The sequence below is a fragment of the Phaenicophaeus curvirostris genome, chromosome 18 (genome assembly GCF_032191515.1).
Source record: "Phaenicophaeus curvirostris isolate KB17595 chromosome 18, BPBGC_Pcur_1.0, whole genome shotgun sequence".
NCBI classification, from domain to species: Eukaryota; Metazoa; Chordata; class Aves; order Cuculiformes; family Cuculidae; genus Phaenicophaeus; species Phaenicophaeus curvirostris.
In genome coordinates this window covers 1,629,741-1,636,389 of record NC_091409.1, presented here as the reverse complement: position 1 = coordinate 1,636,389, position 6,649 = coordinate 1,629,741, and the positions used below count along the sequence as shown (strand labels likewise).

The 6,649-nt window shown below is 49.1% G+C and overlaps 1 protein-coding gene across 4 annotated transcripts in view; it reads left to right on the top strand.

Moving 5' to 3' along the window:
• The first annotated feature begins 624 nt into the window (after positions 1–624).
• Positions 625–6,649, top strand: part of ADNP (activity dependent neuroprotector homeobox) — a 30,330-nt gene continuing 24,305 nt past the window's right edge. Inside the window, exons 1-3 of one of the 4 annotated variants that reach the window (XM_069871990.1) lie at positions 629–704; positions 2,898–2,947; positions 5,153–5,275. The gene's annotated coding sequence lies outside the window, so the exon portion shown is untranslated. Of the gene's footprint in view, positions 705–2,627; positions 2,948–5,152; positions 5,276–6,649 lie in introns of those variants that run through there. The other 3 variants (XM_069871992.1, XM_069871991.1, XM_069871993.1) reach the window with 3 other exon arrangements.

The following is a 6,649-nucleotide window of genomic DNA, read 5'->3' as shown; positions in this document are numbered from 1 at the left end:
CAGGATGTAGTCCCGGCTGGGGGCGGCGGAGGGATAACCGGGCGGCGTCAGCTGCCTCTCCGTACCCAGCCGCAGGGCGCGGCGCCTCCTAGCGGGGCCGGGGTAGATCCCGCCGCCGGCTGCTCGAGCCGTTTCTCTCGCGAGAACCGCACCCCCCCAACCCCGCGCCAACCTCCCGACCCCCTCCCCGCCGCTGTGCGACCCGCCCGGCCGCCGGCGGGACGCGGTGGGAGCGAACCCGGCGGGAATCCAGCGGGGCCCGGGCCCCCCGCCGCCCCCGGGGCGCGGCCCCCTCCCCTCCCGCCGGACAATGAGTCCCGTATGCTAATGAGAGCCTCGCGTCACTTCCGCTCTTTCTCGGCCGCCATCTTGGCCCGGGCAGGTTCTGGGCAGGAGGGACCCGGCTGTATTGTCTGCAGGGAGCCCCCCCCCCCCTCCCCCGCACCCCCCGCCGCGGGGACCCGAGCGCAGTTGCGGCCGCCGCCCCCCGCCGGGCCCCGCTCGGCCCCCGCCCGCCCCGCGCCCGCCTCCCCCGCTGCCGCCGCTCCCCCCGCAGCCCCCTTTGTCTCCCCCGCGCCGCCGGCTCCGCTCCGCCCGCCCGCCCAGGGACCCGGGCGGCGCCAGGGAGGCAGCTCCGCTCCCCCACCCCCTGCCCGCCGCGCCGGGGCAGCGCCCGCCCTCGCTACGACGAGAGCCCCGGTCAGGTAGGTGCGCGCCGAGACCGCGCTCCGGCCCCCGCCTCTGCCCTTCCCCGACGGCCCCGGGGCGGGGTGGGGGGCCCCTCGCTCCGCCGGCCGCACGCGCGTTGAAGAGACCCGGCCGCCTCCCCGCCCGCTGCCGGCGCCGCGGGGGAAGGACGGGACCGCGCGCCGAGGCGTCCCGGGAGCGGCTGCGGGGCGGGGAGGGGACCGGGCCCGGTGAGAACGGGGGCGGCATCCCGGCGCCGTGGCGCGGGTCGGAGGGCAGCGCCGGCTGCTCGGGGGACACCCCGCTCTCTCCCCGCTCCCCCGAGCCGAGCAGCGGCTGCGGGATGCAGCGGCGCTGACTGCCCCGTCCCTCCTTCCCGCTGCCCGGGGCTGTCGTTACCGACACCCGTCTCTCAGACAAAGGCGGGGGGGAAATCGAACCCCGCGGCCCCGCTCCGCCGCCGGGAGCTGCCCCGCGCCTGTCACGCTCCCTCCCGGCCGGGCGGAGGCGGGGGGGGCGATTCCCCGGGCGGGTACGCGGTGCTGCCCCCCTCACCCCGCTCCCCTCCCCCCGGCCCGTCGCTGCTGCCTCCCGGTTCGCGGCCGTGGCGGGGCGGAACGGCCCCCACCCACCGGGCACCGCAGCCCGGGCGGCGGCGTGCGGGAGGGAGGCGGCAGGGGGCGCCCTCCCGGCGGCGGGCAGGCTGCGGAGCCACCGCTGCGGCCCCGCGGGGCCCGGCCCGGGGCGGCGGGGGGGAGGCGGGGGGGGGCCCGGCGGGTGCGGGGCGCTCGGTGGCAGCGGGTCGCGGCTCGGTGGCGGGGCCGCTGCGCTGTGAGCTCGCGGGGCTCGAGGCTGCGGCGGCTGCTCGGGGCGAGGCGCCGCTGAGGCACCCGGCGCTTTGTCTGGGGCCGCGGGCAGGAGCCCGGGGGGCGGGGGGCTTTGTCTGTCGGACGCGTTTCAGCCGTTTGGTAGGTGCGAAAGAGGTTTGCAGCCCTTTTAGAGAAATTCCCCCTCTTTCAGGTAGTTTTTACGAGCTGTGTTTCTATTTATTTTTACTCCTATTTTCTATTTCTGTTTGGAGGTACGAGGTGTGTTTGAGATAACGGAGACACGGCTCCTGCCTGTCAGGGCAGATGTTGCAGCCCTGGCTGGCTCCCTGCTGCAGGGCCCCGGCCTCGCTGCCTCGGGCAGGGCCTCAGCTACTTGGAAAAACTCACCTGGGGACTCTGGTAACTGTCCTAATTGCCAGTTGCCATCCTTCTAGGTGAGAAAGATGGGTTTAAAAAACAGAAAAGCTTTTTCCTTTGCTCTTGCTAACAGAACAAACTAAAGCTTGGTTCCTTTCCAGATGTGCGTTTGCAGATGCTGGGCAGTAATTCGATATCAGCAGATCAGCATCCAACGTGATGTGTGCTGAAATCTTGAAACATTAAAATGAGACAACGGAAGAGAAACATACTATTGTTAATAAAATTGCTCTGAGGCTGATGGATTGTAAGATGATTGTTCGCTTTCCTGGAGGTTATTACAGCAAATACTGAACTAAACTTCAGTCAAAATAGAGATGTCCTTTTTGAGACACAACAAATAACTTTTCTCCTCCAGAAGTAATACTAAGCTAAAGGTATTATTTTTCGAAGAGCAAGCTGCTCTTCACTAAAATTCATGTTGTTTTTGAATTAACTTTTAAAAATTGCTTTTTGATGTCTAATAGAAGTTAGATGCTTTCAGTGTTTAGGGACAACTCTGAAATAATCACAAACTGATATATTTTTAGTGGCCTTTTTTTTTTTTTCTCTTGAAGTGATGATCCATTAGAGAGGTTTGTAGAAAGCATCTCTTCAGGTTACTGCTACATATGCTTGAAAGTATATTGTGTGCAACTATTAGAGCTTAAAAGTCATTCAGAGCTTGTCAGATCACTCGTGTTGGGTTGTAGTAGAGATGTTGTTTGGATATGCAGGGGATGGGAATGGTGAAAGGTGGCTGCATTTGACTGTAGGTAAGACAGACCAGTGCAGTGGCGAGTCGTGTCTGCTGCTCACAGTACATAGGAATGAAAAACCTTCACAGGAGAGGAACTTCTTGACTGTTTGGGAAGTTCATGCCCTACAGCGTTAAGCATCAGCTGCACAAACAAAACATCTAGGAAGATTGTGTGTGCTCTTCAGGATGAGATGAATAACTGATTTTTTTTTCTGTATACGTAGGATAGAAGTTACCAGTTGTCAGAAGATGCCCATTAGCATTTTCAGAATTGGTATGTGTTACTTACAGTGGTATATTACAGCAGCATTTTAATTAATCTTTAGTAGTTTAAAGACTCTTGTTAAAAACTTACCAAATTGAACTCTACGGTTACTGAATTCACTTTTAAATTCTAGATGAGTGCATGTACCAATTTTCTATGGAAGGTAAGTTGTGCTTCTGACATACTGCAGAGTGAATGATAGATGATTCTTCCCAACCCAGCTCTACCACTCCATAATATTAGTAAATATTGAAAGTAAATATTAAGGATTTAAAGTGGCATTCCTGGAATACACAACCATATCAGAACCTTATCAGTAGTCAAAGACATATAGTCTAAATGCTTATTTTATAACTGCTTATTAGGATGGCAGCTGATTTGAGTAATGTAAAGGAAGAAATAGGAACAAATGATTTTATGGGAGCAAAGACAGTGTTCATGGATTAATGTATTTGATTTGAGGTGGCTCCCAATAAGATTTAATGCCTCAGTAGGAAACTTTTTGGGGTGGGGATTTTTATTTTTAGTTCAGAAAGGGGGAGTTATCTTTGCTCCAGTGCTCTAAGTTGGTTTGAAAGAGACAAAATTGTGTGCATCAGGAATGAACAAACCAGTGCCAGATGTGAGGATCCCACTCTAAAGTCTGTAGGGGATAGGTGCCAGGAGGGGCAGTGCACAGCTGTGGGGCTGCAGCTGAACAGTGTGGGCCACAACTGTCGTTTGATCTGCTTTATCTTCATGGGCAAAGATGGGATATTTTTTAGACTATTAGTTCAGCCTGGTTTGTATATTAATAATGCAATGTTTGTTGGGATATATTTTTAAGATGCATGTAATATGCTTGTTTTAAAGAAGATAACTGCTGTGTTAGCCTGCATCTAAATAAGCATTACAGTATTTTTTTATTATATTACATTAAGATCTGCTCTGTGCTTAGATTTTTTACTATCTATTGGTTATGGTTTTTATGTTTTTATTAACATAATTGCAACAGTATAATTGTTAATGTGGAGGTATTCCTACTCATATAAATAAATACGTTGCTGCAAGTGTATGTTTCCTAATAATAGCACAGGTGATGGAGATGAGAATAAGAGGTGCTGGTCTGAGGATAATGTAATGTAAATGTCTGCACATGCATTGGAAGAAAAATAACTGCTGGTTATGATAATTAAGCTCTTAAATGAAGAATCCTCTACCTTTTCTACATGTAGAAGGTTTGTTTTGACTCACCTGACACATTTTGGGGAGAATGTCCTTGCTTTCCTAGTCAGGATGGCCTTTTGAGCTTCCAGGAAGTACTGAGATCCGGTATAAAAGCTGAATACGTGTTCTAGATTTGAAGACAGACATTCTTAGGGAGGGTGTAACTCTTACATATTGACTTGAGGGCCATATGCCTCTAGGAGAAAACTACATTGTGCAGAGATTCACTGTAGCAAGCTGATGGTGAAAGGCAAACATGAGGCTTGAATTTAGTGCCTCACTCTTACTTCACATTAGTGCTTTTGAATGCGTATGATGGTTGATGATTTTGAATAGAAGTGGAATAATGCCATTTTCTTCTGCAGTGAGTCACTTTCGGGTACCACCATTTGTATCCTTACCTTTTTTTTAAGGTGGTGTTAGAGATTATTTGGTTGAAAACTGATACTGGCTGTGCAGTTGACTTGACTACCACACCTGCAGGTTCTTGACTGTCCAGGTCATGTGGCAAGATGTTTCCTTTAAGATCTCAAATAGTATCTAAAACAATTCCTAAGAAATAGAAACGGAGTAGCTGTGTATGCTGCCTGTCCACTGTTACTTCAGTAAGGCTCTTCAGCTTATCCAGGAGGAAGTGTAGGTCAGGGTGTGCTCTCAAGCCTGGCTTCGGTGTTTGATGTTTCTTCCATAACCCAAGCTCCTCTTTCTTTCAAGCCCCAGCCTTCCAGCCTTCTGTCTTTCATTCATTTTTACCTCTTCTCTATATTGATTTCTGATGTGACTCTGGATTTGGGAGTTCTTTGATTGAGCTGCAGCTCGGACAAAGAAGCTGTTAGTGATGCAGGTTCATAGCAGCAACAGTAAGGGGGCAAAATGTCTCTCGAAATCTAAGTAGGCAAAGTAATTGTCTTAAAATGCTTTCTTACCCCTAAAAAGTCAAACTGAATTCTGTGATTTTTTTTGTTTGTGTTGTTTTGTTTTCCCATTCCTGCTGCTGCTGCTATGAAGCCTTTTGAATATCGAAGGTTCCTGAGTCAAACTGAAGACAGCAGTAGCTGAGGTGGATTAACGCTGGAATGTAGTCAGGGATTGGAACACTTGGGAGCTATGCTTAGACAGAAAGGGAAAGAGGTAAGAAATATGAAGTGGTAAGACTGATTTTAAGCTCTTCTTTACAGATTTTACCCAATCATGTAATACCAGAATTTGTACATAGTGTGTGAGAAGTGGTAAGGCGAAGAAAAAACAATTGGCATCAGCCTACTTCACCAACTATTTTTATGCTTTAAATACTCAGACGCTAGCCAGTTGGTGACATCCCTTCAATATCTAATATATCTGCTATCTGAGAAAGCATCTATTGGCAGGGATTTGGATGAGCTTGTGAAAGTATTTGTATGCTCTCTTTTGTTTCGTTGATTTGTTCTGCCACTTTATAGCAGCATGCAAGCAATGCATTTTACTAGTTAGGACACACTAACAGATGCAGTTTCACTGTTGGTTTAAGTATATCAGTGTCTGTGCAGCAGAAGGGGTGGTGTGAGACTGCCACCTTACCTGTGCCAGTCCTGCTTCCGTCTGGGTGAGCAACGGAACTGCTCTGCCTGAAAAACACTCCTTTTCAGTTGGATCGGGTCTCTGCTCTGGCTGCTGACACAGTGGTGATGTCAGGAAAACATGACACACAAGACAGGACTACGGTTCTCACTTGCAGTCTAATGTGACTGCAGTTTTGCAGTCAGTGTAATCCAATCATAAACTGATTACATGCTTTGTTCTTACACATTTTACAGAGACTTCTGTGCCGCTTTGTTTCATTACACAAATGTTTTTGTGAGCTTTGGATTGAAAATTTTAAGATGATTCTTGATTTAATTTAAATGGTAACTGCTAATTCATGAAACGTGGTAATATTTACAAAATAATTTTTATTGTGCTATTGTTCTTGCTTAGCTACAGTCTGGATGAGTATTAGTTTGGAATTGTAGGCTATATTCATGCAGCCTTTTTTCCTGATCACTGAAGTGTGGATATCATGGTGTATGCAAATAATATCCTTCGTGCTTCAATGATCTCCACTCTCAATTTCAAATTTCAGCAAGATGTGCAGGCTTTATTATATTTCAAACTGAAATCTTTAAGAAATAGCCCTAAGCAAGTGAGGCTATCATATTCAGTATGTATATTGCATATTGATTTCACTGCGTTTACGTGGATGCGTATAAACGTTTATCTGTAGAGATATTGAACAGTCACAAAATATATTATTTGAGATGGCAGTAGGTGTGTAAGCCTACATCTTGAGCTGCTAGTGCCTCTAATTTAAAATTTTCTATGCACTGAAGTATAGAGCTAGAGAATGGATGCAATTTAAAACTGCTTTTCAGAGTGCAGTAGAGATTGCCAGAAGTGATGTGATTTTTATCATATGTGTTCAGAAGATCCTTCTTTACAAAACATTCAAATTTAGCTAACAGCATTATTTAATGTACTTCAGCTTATATC